The 12,945-nt window shown below is 44.2% G+C and overlaps 1 pseudogene; it reads right to left on the reverse strand.

Moving 5' to 3' along the window:
* Positions 1 to 9,480: 9,480 nt before the first annotated feature.
* On the reverse strand, positions 9,481 to 12,245 carry LOC133241955 (melanoma-associated antigen B5-like; annotated as a pseudogene).
* Between the last annotated feature and the right edge of the window lie 700 nt (positions 12,246 to 12,945).

Consider the following 12,945-nt stretch of genomic DNA (forward strand, 5'->3'; position numbering starts at 1 on the left):
GGTGACACAGGTTATGGATCACAGGCGCATGCGGGCAGGGGGGCAGGCAAGGAGGGCACCTAGAGGAAGGACAAGAAGATGTTGTGAGCAACTGCAGTGAGGAGATTCCTCCCTGGCTTGAACCAAAGCCACCTCTGAGGGGTCCCTGAGGCCAGTGCTCTAGGACCCACAAGTCTTGTGTTCTCCTGGTGAGCCCCTCCCTTGAGACGACTGAGTAGGAAGTGAGAGTGATCGCTGGGGCACAGTCAGACAAACCTGCCTGGGCTTTAGAGGAAAGCCTGTGCGGGCTGGCAGGGGAGGCAGGTCCTTTCAGTTCACATTTCAGAGTCATGATGAAAACCGGGGCAAGTCTCCCTCATATCCCCCTGCCCCCAAACCCATCCAACCTGTTCCCTCTCTTGCTTTGAAGTTGACATTGCCACCTTCCCTGTCACTCCAGACGATGAGAGGAGGGAATGTTCAGAACTCGGATGAAGGAAGCTGGGACCCCCCCTTCTGCTATCTCGAGGCTGCCTTTTCACAACCAAGCTGCAACCTCCCCTGACAGACCACTGCCCCCATCCCCGTGTTTGGCTGGGAGGAAGTGCTGGCCGCAGGGGGGGGTCCTCAGTTGGCCGTGTGATGCGGAGAATGGTCATTACCCTGAATCCCCCCAAGCCCTGACATCCTCCCTCTGCTGACCTGCTGCCAGCCCTTTGGAACGAAGTCCCCTCTTCCCCGAGTGTTTCGTGTCAGTAATCGCAGTCAGGGAGCCCCTCAGCCTTCAGAACTTCCCAGATGCTGACCGGTTGCTTTCTGGCCAAGTCACGGTGGGTAAGGGGTTAGGCGTGGCCGCCAATCATGGGTGTGGAGACACTCAGTCCCCCACGGGTCCCTCTTTCATGCCGCAGAATCCCGGACTTCCCTCTACTGAACAGAACCAGGGTCCAGCAACCCGACACCCAGATCTACCACCTGTGGACCCAGGTTATGTCCTGAGATCCCATGTGCGTAACCGATGGACATTGGACCTAAGAGCCAGGTACGAGCTTCCTGGCGTAGAGCAGGTGTGGGGTTGCCGGGGGGCTGGGAAGTCCCCTCTTTTCGGATGGAAAAGGTGTTGGGAGTGACAGGGCATATCTTTGTAACTATCCAGTGCACTGGTAACACATGTAAACTCCGACTTGGACCCCTGATGGGACCTCGGACTCCTCCCTCTGGTCACAGCTACAGCAGGTCTCAATGATAGCAGCCCTATCAAAGATGGCATTGCACCCCGGCATGGATAGGGAGCCGTCACTTCCTATCATGCACATCTGGGCTCCAGCAGGATGGCAGGGGCGGGGCCTGGGTGGGCGGCGTTGTGGGGGGTTTCCAGCAAGTGGGGGGATATGGGACCTTCGACTCATAGTGGGTCCTGGGATGTACCTGCTGATCTCAGTCAACTGGCCTCAATCCTTACCTCTCACTTCTCTCAGTAAACCAAGCAGGAAGAATTTGGGAGCCCGAGCCTGAAAGCCTTCCTGGACCTGCTGAGACAGACAGTGAGGGCACTCTGGGGCTCCTTTTGTGCTGAGTGATCCTCTCTGTCCTCTATCTCTGCCTTCCTCCGACCGTAATGCTGCATTACATTCCGTCTGCTGACCTGAGGGCAAGACCTCACCTGGAAGATGTCAAATCCACAGATGCCTGGTGAGAAGTGCACCGGCATCTCATCTGGACACTTCTGCCTAAGGCTTCCTGGAACTGGTTGCTGCAGGTAAGATAAGCAAGAGGGAAGGATGGGTGAATGCCTTCTGTGGTGTGGAACCCCTCACATCTCACTCAGGATCTTCATATTGACTGCAGGTGGAGCCTGGAAACCCTTCCCTTTCTGGTATAAAACCACCCCTGTCCCCAACCATGCTCCACACAATCCCAGCAGAGAAAGTGAAGGGGCTCCTTAGCCTGACAGTTCTCACTGTGGGCTCTTAGTTGACTGCAGGTGCATTGCTTGAAAGTTCTGAGATGAATTTCGGTCTTTTTGTACAATTATTGTGATACAAGCTTTTCTCTTTTAGTCCATGTGTGACAGTCTCTTAAGCTCATCATTTACAAGGGCCAGTTGTCATCCACTAAGAAAGTTTGTGCTGGTTATTGCATGACCTCTGGGCCATACTGCCATGTCCATCCCAAAGTTTGGTGCCCCATGTTCCTGGCATGGGGCTCTGAGATGCTGTCTCAGGTTCTCCAGCGAACCAGTAGAGATTAATAGTTCCACGGCCCAGTGGAAGAATCAACCGCTCCAGTTTCAAGCTTTTTCCAGCTGATCCTGTTGTCTGTTTCCTTTGTGACCTGCACACCTGTGTCAGCCTCAGAGTACTCCCCCACCTGGGTACTCACAGGGTCAAGTTCAATGGAGGCATTGTTCCTCAGGGAATATTTAGTTTTGTGTTCTTGCTTTTGTTAGTAGTTGTCTTTATTCCTTGTGTAAGTTTTCCATGGTTTGTTCTGGGTACAGGAAACAGCCACCCACGTGTGACTGTGGTCTCAGCTACTCTGGATGTGGTACTATATCTGTAAAGGATTTAAGGAAAATCAACAGTCTTACAATATGACCTCAGAAATACACATAACATACTGTTCTGTTTGAGATTTCTTTTTCCTAAGGCGCTCAGGAAATTCTTGTTGCCTTCGTATAGACTGCATATATTTTCTAAGGTTTCTTTGTCACTACATTTTTCATATTGTTGCTTTCATTTATGGTGTGTTTTCTATTACATGGTTTGAGTATTGTCGATTCTTCCAGAACAGTCTCTTGATTTTGCTGTGTTGATCATTTTATGCCAGATTTCTGAAGTTAGTTATATGTGGCAATGTTTTCTGAGCCTGTTTCCTAAGAATTTTAATTCAAGGATCAAATTCTTACTGTGATATTTTGTTTTTCATTATTGCACTTTTATTAATTTTGCATTGGAGCATGTAACTCTGTACTGACTATGTGTTCTTATGCATATTTTTTTCTAGTTTTTAAATTAGCAGACTTTTAAAAAGCTGTTTTAATCGACAGATCCTTGCTTTATGATGTTGTGTTGTTTCTGCTATACAACAAGATGAATCAGCGCTACATATACATATTCTTCCGGCCTAATGAGACTTCCTCCCACCCCCTCATCTCACCCCTCTAGGCTGTCACACAGCACCAGGCTGAGCTCCCTGTACTACATAGCAATTTCCCACCAGCTATCTTTTGTACACATGGGACTCGATATTTGTCAGTGGCACACTCTCAATTCGTCCTACACACGCCTTCCCTTGCTGTGTCCACAAGTCAATTCTCCACATCTGTTTCACTATTCCTGCCCTTCAAATAAGTTCGTGAGTACTATTCCTACTTTCCATGTATATGCGTTAATGTATGTTACTTTTCTGTTTCTAACTTACTTCACTCTGTATAACGGGCTCTAGGTGCATCCACCTCACTACAAGTGACTTAAATTAGTTCCTTTTTATGGCTAATATTCCATTGTATGTGGCTACCACAACTTCGTTATCCAGTCATCTCTCAGTTGAAGTCTGCTTTGCTTCCACGTCCTGTCTATTGTAAGCAGTGCTGCAATGAACACTGGATATAGGTGTCTTTTCAATTATTCTTTCTCAGTGTATATGCCCAGTATTTCTATTGCTGGGTCATATGTAGTTTTAATTATAGTTTTAAAGGAATCTCCTCAGTATTCTCCATAGTGGCTATATCAATTTCCATTCCCACCTTTTCTCTAAACTCTCCCCAGCATTTACTGCTTGTACAATTTTTGATGATGGCCATTCTGACCTGTATGAGGTGACACCTCATTGTAATTTTGATGTGCATTTCTCTCATGATGAGCAATGTAGCTCCTCTTTTCATGTGGTTATGAGTTTGTTGCCCCTCTGTATTTCTTTTTTAAAAGAACAGATTTGGGATTGGAGAAAATTCAGCAGATAGAATAGAGAGGTCCCATACAGCCACTCTCTTCCTCCACTTGGTATCTTCTATTATTAACATCTTGTATTGGTTCAATGGATACAAGTTCTTTTTTACAGTTGATCAACTAATGTCAATATGTTATTATTAACTATTGTCCATTGTTTACAATACATTTCACTTTTTGTGTTTTACAGTTCTTTAGTGTTTTTACAGATGCATGATAGTATCAATTCAGCCAACACGGTGTCGTGCACAGGAATGTGAATGCCCTATGGATCTCCCATTTTCCATCTGTTCATCCCTCAAAACCTCACTTGGAATCCCTGATGACTACTGAATGTTTTACTCTTTCTAAAGATTTGCATTTTCCAGACTGTAACATTGATGGAATCATACAGTCTGTAGGATTTTTCTACTGGCTCCTTCTGCTAATCAATATACATTGAATTTTCTCTATAACTTGTTATGGTTTGAAATGTTTTCTTCCAGGACTGAATAGCATTCCATGTAGCTTACCATAGTTTGTTTACCCACTCGTGTACTGAAGGTCATCTTTGGTGATTTCGGTTTTTGGCAGCTATGATTTATTCTGCTATTAAAATTTGGTTGAAGGTTTTTAATGGGCTTAAGGTTTTGGCTCTTTTGAGTAAATACCTTAACGTTCATTTGCTATATCATATGATAAGACTATATTTAGCTGAAAAGAATTTGCCAGACAGTTTCGAATGTATCAGTATCACTGCCTTCCCTTTAGCAGTGAATTCGTTTTCAGGTAGTTTGCCTGTTTCCTCTTCATTGATTTGACTTCTGTGTTTCTGGTTTGTTCCTTCATTTGTGTAGTATTTCTTTTCCTTTTTCATTATTATTATTATTTTAGTTATCGTTTTTGAGGTCTCCTTTTCCCAGGCTTCAAGTTTGAATTCTTTCTTCCTTTTTGTTTATGCCCTCTAATGTTGGTCCAGTGGTTTGTGTAAGCTTCTTATAGAATGAGATTTGTGCTGTGTTTTTGTTTGTTTGTTTGCTTTTTCCTCTGATGGGCAATGTTGACTAAGGTGGTATTTCTGTCTGCTGATAATCGGGTTTGTATTTTTGTTTTCTTTGTGCTTTAGATGAGGCGTCCTGCAGAGGGTGCTATCAGTGGTTTGGTGATGCTGGGTCTTGTATTCCTGTGGTTTACTTTGTGTCAGTTCTCACTATTTGATATCCTAGGGTTAGTTCTCTGGTAGTCTAGGATCTTGGAGCCAGTGGACTCACTCTAAAGGCTCAGGGCTTGACCTTGAATTTTGCGTGGGTCTATATATTCTTTTCTGCTGGTCATGTACTCCTGTCCACTCTCAGCTGGTATTCTGCATGCACTTCTGTGTCTGAAGGTGTATTCCTGATGTATCCATGGAGAAAGATGTTTTCTAGAACGTCCACCAACTCTTCTTGCCATCTTGTTCCTCCTGGGCAAAATTCATGAGAGTCCCCTTGGACTGCAAGGAGATCTAACCAGTCAATTCTAAAGCATATCACTCCTGAATATTCATTGGAAGGACTGATGCTGAAGGTCAAGCTCCAGTATTTTGGCGACCTGATGTGAAGAACAGACTCATTGGAAAAGATCCCGATGCTGGGAAAGACTGAAGGCAGGAAGAGAAGGGGACTGCAGAGGATGAAATGGCTGGCATCACCTACTCAATGGACATGAGTTTCAGCAAGCTCTGGGAATAGATGATGCACAGGGAAGCCTGGCATGCTGCAGTCCATGAGGTTGCAAAGAGTCAGACACGACTGACAGACTGAACAGAACAGATGAGTCATCAAAACATTCTTGTCATTCCTATATTTTCTGGATGAGTTGAAGCCTTTCCTTGCTGCAAGGCTGATTCCCTTACGGTGGCAAAGAAAATGTAAGAAAATATGTTCTCTGCTTGGTTTATCAAGTGTGATCCAGGCACACATTTCCCTGGGCAAATTATATGAGCTTTAACCAAAACCTTGAGGGCTTCTTGAAATTATCATTGTCCCTATGAGCCACAAACTTGAGGGAGGATTGACAGAAACAATAAAAAAACTGACCTCTGGCAACATAAGAATTAGGAACATGGGGCTTAATGAATTACAAATATGATGATAATTTTCATGAATTTTTGAAAGATTACTGTCTTTTAAAAATCTTTCATTTTCTAGATATAAGGAAATTTTTTAACACAGCAATTTGATAAATGGTACCTTGTCATTAGAATTGAAACATTAATTCTTCTCTCCCTACCTATCACTCCAGAAATTAGAAACTCTCAGTGTTCTTATTTTCTTAGGAAAATTGTTATTTTTCAAAAGTTCAATGAGAATCTGTTCTTATAGGGGGACAAAAGTGGAAACATTGATTACACTACCGAGACTTTGACTGGAATGTCATATCTGACAGACACAGGTAGACTTGGATATGACCAGATAACTTGAGTAAACTAAAGTTAAACATAGGGAGCCATAAAAACCCGTTGGAAAAACAGCCTGGGACCTTGCTGACAGAATTCCCATCAGCCTTACCAGGTGAGTAAGGAAGATCACTTCTGGCAGACACAGGAACTTTAAGATGTTTTGGGGACTTCAGGAAGAGAGGCATTCATCCAGATCTCTAGGTTTGACAACAAGTCTTTGCTGTGGCTTCATAGCCTCAAGAGGCTATTAAAATTTCCTTCTGGAGACTCCTTATGAACCATTCCAGCAAAGCAGATTTAAAAGCGCCTATTGGCAAATTCGTCTAGTCAAGGCTATGGTTTTTCCTGTGGTCATGTATGGATGTGAGAGTTGGACTGTGAAGAAGGCTGAGTGCCGAAGAATTGATGCCTTTGAACTGTGGTGTTGGAGAAGACTCTTGAGAGTCCCTTGGACTGCAAGGAGATCCAACCAGTCCATTCTGAAGGAGATCAGCTCTGGAATTTCTTAGGAAGGAATGATGCTAAAGCTGAAACTCCAGTACTTTGGCCACCTCATGCGAAGAGTTGACTCATTGGAAAAGACTCTGATGCTGGGAGGGATTGGGGGCAAGAGGAGAAGGGGATGACAGAGGATGAGATGGCTGGATGGCATCACTGACTCGATGGATGTGAGTCTGAGTGAACTCCGAGAGTTGGTGATGGACAGGGAGGCCTGGCGTGCTGCGATTCATGGGGTCGCAAAGAGTCAGACATGACTGAGCGACTAATCTGATCTGATCTGATCTGATTGGCAAATTGTTATTCTTGCTGTAGTTAGATAAATAATCAGGCTGAGTTTATTGAATTTAGACTTCCTTTGCAAACAAATTAGGTCTTAGTTTTCCTGTCTTCGGTAGAAATGAGGGACATGATAGACAGAAAAAATTGGTTCAATAGAAAGTGTACTACACATGTGTGGGTATTAGGTCCTAGTGGTATTACGTTTCCTTGAAGTTTTATTATTTACTTGCAAACTGGGTTGGATCCCGAATTTTTCTAGTGTCCACCCGTATCTAGCTGCAACTTTCTTACTAAAATTCCCGATTTCTCCCATCCTTTTGATGTGTCTGTGAGGGAGACGGTAAGCTCCAAGTGATACACCTATGCCATCTTGATCCGCTCACTCTCCCATTCTTTTGACTTGAATCACTGAGAACTAACATTGCCATTTTCCTAAAGTCCTGCAACGTGAAGCTACATGACTTGATGCAAAGATCAGAGAAATTTTCACAACACCTTATGTTCAAATAGACTTCATGCCTGTTGCTGTATGAGCCACTCAGAAAGTTAACCTGATCACCCAGAGATATTGCTAACTGTGATAGAGACATTTCAAACGGCAATAGTTGCTTCGATCCTGACACCTAGAAAACTAGACTGACTACCCCCTCAGCTCAGAAACTGGTTTATAACCAGCTCCAATGATAAGTGTCTGCTTTTCTTTTGTTTCCATAGAAATGCCTCTTATTAATAACTACCTGATACCACTTGCATCCGAGACCTAGCTTTGGGAGCCCACCTGCATCACAACCTATTGAAATGAGATACCACTCTTTAAATGAACTGACCTGTTCTCAGAATGATGCAACTGCTTCCATGAAATGGAGGACTCCACTAATCCATTCTCTCTCTCCACAGTGACCAGATCAGCTTTTACCATGTGAGACTTGCAGGCAAGTTTCGGAGGAGGGACCTGTCAAGGCTTAGGGCACTCTGCCCCCAAATATATCACAGTGGCGTATTGATCATTTTGAATTCAAGTTACTTAAGAAACAGCCAACAGAGGAGGGACATGCCGCCACCCCCCGATTTCTGCCTCCCTGAGAGCAGGAAATACATCTCATATGAAGGATGTACTGCCTGCATCTGGAGGCAGAGGGAAACCCTTCTAACCAGAAATAGGCAGTTCAAGCAGAGAAGCCTGTATACACAAACCTTGTTAAGTCTTTCATTTACTACCCTGGGTACAGATTCTGTTTAGATTCCTTACTAGTTGAGTACCTAAAACCTAAGTTGATTTGTCCTGTTGATTACTCACAAATTGTTTTGTTATCTACAAAATAAAGAAGCTGCCTGCTTTGCCCACTACTTAGGTCCTGTTTCTATGACACTTCTTGTGCACGTGAATTGCAATTTGTCTCTTTTTCTCCTGTTACCCTGTCTTGTGTCAAGTTTATTAGTAGTCTAACCACAAGAATTCAAAAGGGGTAAAGGGAGAAATGTCCTTCCCTAAACACCTCAAGGGAGTTCACCCTTACATCTCAGAAACTCCCTGGAGACGATGGGCATAGAATACCAGTCTGTGCACTGGAATCTCCTGCATTGAAATAAGAGCAGAAACACCATAGATTTCTGTCTGTTAGGGGCCAAATTGTGTCCCCTCAACTAATGCATATTGAAGCCACAACTCAGAGTACTTCAGAATGCAACTGTAGTTAGAAATAAGGTCTTTAAAGAGATGGTTGAGTTAAATGAGGTCATTAGGATGGACATAAGCCAATGTGACTATAAGAAGAAATTGAGACACAAAAGGAGGCACCAGGGATATATGCATTCAAAAGGAATGCCAAGTGAAGAGGGTGGCCACCTGGCAGCCAAGGGGAGAGGCCTCAGTGTAAAGCAGCCCTCATCTTGGACTTGCAGCCTCTAGAACTCTGAGAAAATAAATTTCTGTTGTTTCAGCCACAAATTCTGTGGGGTTTTGTTGTGGAAAGCCTAACAAATCAGTATGTTAGCCCAGGTAGAGATTTCTTCCTGGATAGTCTGTTTACTTTACTGTCATTTCTTAAGGCTATCTCAAGATCTTGCTTATGTGATTGCAGCTCCTTGTTTCTAAAGTTGTTTGGGCATAGGCTAGATCTTGATCTTAGCCTCACCAGAACTAGCACAGAGCCTTTCAAAGAGCAGATGCTCAAAAAATAAATGAAGACAGTAAGAGGTCTAACTTGTTAAGATTTAATACCTCCTGCATTTTTCAAGAAGCATATTGAGGTATAAATTATTTAATTTTGCAAAACAGAAGACAGAAAAGATGGAGAACAATCAAAGTTGATCATGTTTTGACATTTTTTTTTCATTTTTTCATTCCATTGTCCCAGCAGTATTATTGTGGGATTGCTTCCCATTTTAACAAAAGTCCCTATTTTGATGTCAAATTTTCTTATCTGGATGATTTTTTAAAAGTCTTGGTGTTCAGTAGGGGAGGGACAAGCTGCTGGACGTGGCCGTGGAACATGCCTGGAAGTGACAGTGGTGCCAGGCCTGGCTGGAACTGTGGCTCGAGCTCTCTCCTCTTCATCTCGCAAAGCTTCTTCATATTGTGATGAGAAGGCACTGGGGACCGTATCATTGACTTTTGCCAAAAACTCCAAGACTTTCATTTTGCTGGTTTCCGCATGGGCTCGTGGGCCCCACAGGAACTCATAACATGGAGAATTGCTGTTGGCAACCTGGCGGTACTCCAGGTACTTCAACGTCACAAAGTCTTTGGTGATGAGCTTCCTGGGCTCTCCGTAGATGTAGTGTTTTCTCCCAGCATATACTCACATCATATACAAGAATTTCCAGCTGTCTTCCTCAGCGGCACAGTTGCCCCTCATGAAGATCACACCCAGAACTGTCATCAAGAGACCGGTCTTAGGTAAGCCCCAACCATCACACAGTGTCCCATTGTTGGGCAGGTTCAGTTTGCTGACAAGGTCATTGGAGTGGATGGTTGAATCAACTTCCTTCAAGCCAACTGCAAAGAGAGCCTTGATGTGTTCAGAGGCTCTCTTGAGAATCTCAGCAAATCAGTCGTGGTATCTTGAGTGGATAATCTTCAGCATGTCTTCCTTCATGATGCGCTGCTTCATTTTATGCTTATACAGAAGAAACTATTCCAACAAACTTCTCATGCTGTTCAGAGTATCACTGTAGGTGTTCTCAGTAGAAGTTGAGGCATTGGAGGAACCTGAATCTTCCTCATCTTCACTGGTATCTTCTTCGTCAGATGTTGTGTCAGAAGTAGTTGAAAAAGTGCTGGTAGTAGATGGGGCTTCCAAAGACCCCTGGGAAGTGCTATTTGACCCAGTAACTGATGAGCTCTGTGAATTATCTTCTAAAAGAGAAGAGGTAGAGGGAAGCTCTTCCATTACTGCAGCGGGCTGAACACCCCTGTGACTCTGGGGCTCATATTGGGCCTGGTGGCATTTCTTATGGATGCAGAGCTTATGATTCTGACCCTGAGGCATGATGCCTGTGCTGGGGAACAATGATTAGAAGTGTGAGTAGGAGGGCAGGTGATAAGGGTCCACACGAAGACGAAGGTTCAGTGTGCAGCCGCAGCAGGGAAATACCACCTTGGTTATCAGGAAGGCTACATTTGTGGTTTTCATGAGGGCACTGTTCTGAAAACCCCCAGGGCTCCTATTTTCCTAATCAGCTGTCCGTTGGGAAACACATTGAAGGAAATTAGAGTGATCTTTAGGCTTCATCCTACTATCCCTGCCTCAGGCACACTGGGATGACAGAAGGGGCTGGTAGTCTCCTACACAGAGGCATCTGCTATTTCACATTCAAGACCACCACCCAACTAGTGGCCAGTCATAAGACCCATTCCCTCTGCTGTCCTGTATTTGTCATCACAAATTTCCCTGGGATTTCTGAGAAGTGAAGACGTCCTCAGCTTATCACCCCAGTCAGTAGTTATCACCCATACTGAGTGCTCATTGGGAAGTTTTCTGTTCTGGCCTCTGGAGTCCTCAACATGAATTAAGAGTGCTTCCTTTGGTGCCCCATAGGGCCTGGTGTCCCCACCCCTTTCTTAGAATAGTATTTGCACCTTCATACTAAGGGGTTCACTTCCTACACACCTGATATAAATAAATGTTGGTGGAACTTCAGCTTGATAGCTCTGCCCTGGTTCTTCAAGGGCTACAAGGAACAGGGCAGGATTCATTATCACTTCTTTCATTGGTAGATGATCCCTCAGTCCTTGCTTTGACCTCTGTTGTGGCCTGAAATTCTACCCTCCCTTCCCCTTAGGTCCACCCCATCTACTACTATACTTTTTTATAGTAGGGCAAGCATCTCCATGAGACCCCTAGGAGAAAGTAAGATTCTCCTCATCTGTCCATACCCATCGTTGGTCTTCTGATGCGCAGAGGATGAGAAGAATCATATGGTTATGGTGTATGTGGTTCCCTTCATCTTCAGGGTATTCAGTTGGTTTCTGGAAAACCTGGAAATAATCTCACTGCTGGCCCTAGTCTATACCCCTTGGACCATGTCCCAACCCCACTTGTGACTTCATAGAAGGAAATGGGCATGTCATGTCAACAATGAGCAGGTATCCCAGGGATGCCAGGAAGGGCAGGGTTCTGTGTGGTTTCCTCAGAGTTCTGAGATCAGGGGGTTTCGTAAGTCCAAAGCTTGACTCCTGGCAGAGTGTGGGGCTCCTTTCTCTGTTTATGGACGGGAGCTCTCTCAGACTAAGGTCCTCACTCCCTGTGATGCCAGAGAGGGTAAGTCTGGGAATGCCACACGAGGCTACTCCTACCTGTGCCTTCAGGGACCACATCAGGATTCAGGCTTCTTGGTAACAAACTTCCATCACAAATTTTATTTCCAGGCTATATTAGAGAATATGCAAGTCCAAACAATAATCAAATCCACATCAAATCTAATGCTCCCAAGCAAGTAAAACTAAGCAGTATTTCCCTATTTGAGCACCTGTTTTAATAGGTGTTTGGGGTTAACTTCTCCACATGGATGCAAGGACAAGTTTATTTGTCTCAAGGACCAGCAACTTTCCTTTCAGGTGCTTTTGCTTGTCCAAACCACCCCTAATTTAATCCCATTGACAGTAAAAATTGAGCCCTCCCTTAAAGTTTGCCAAATTACACTAAACATAACCTAATTAAACTGCCCGTTTACCAGAGCAAGTTCTGGTGCTCCCATCCCAGAAAAAGAGAGACAGTCCAGTGATGTCTTGGCATCTAGCTTCAATGGGTATCACCCCTATTTCTCAGAAACTCTCTGGACAGCTTTTGATCACAATGTGTATTTTGAGTGTTCACTTGCCCTGGCTCAAGTGCACAGGGCCCCTTCCATTCCCTATGGTTTTCGGATATCCCCAAACAATGGTGAATACATGGTTTAGATATACTCCAGGTTTACAGCCTCACCTCTGAGAACCTTCATATGAGTGTCTGGCATCACTCCCACAGCTTCATCTAGCCCATCATGCATCTGGACTGAAAGTGACCTCCCACCGAGGAACTAGACTTTTCCCAAGACCCAATGCCACCTTAATCAGGTAACTTGGACTTGATTACTCGCATCTGGAACCTCCTCTTCCACACCTCCCCCATTTAAATTTATGATTTGTTTATTCCTTAGAGTTAGCTCACCACCTTCCTTATATGGTCCCTGCTGCTAGACTCAAAATTCCATGGGCAGTGGCTTGGGCTTCATTTTCTTACCAACCCAGTACTATAAGACAGCCTTCTAAACAGAAGATGGTCAATTAATTTGGGAGAAAAGCAAATAATGAGCAAAGACTCTCCTTTATTATGA

The sequence above is a fragment of the Bos javanicus genome, chromosome X (genome assembly GCF_032452875.1).
Source record: "Bos javanicus breed banteng chromosome X, ARS-OSU_banteng_1.0, whole genome shotgun sequence".
NCBI lineage: Eukaryota > Metazoa > Chordata > Mammalia > Artiodactyla > Bovidae > Bos > Bos javanicus.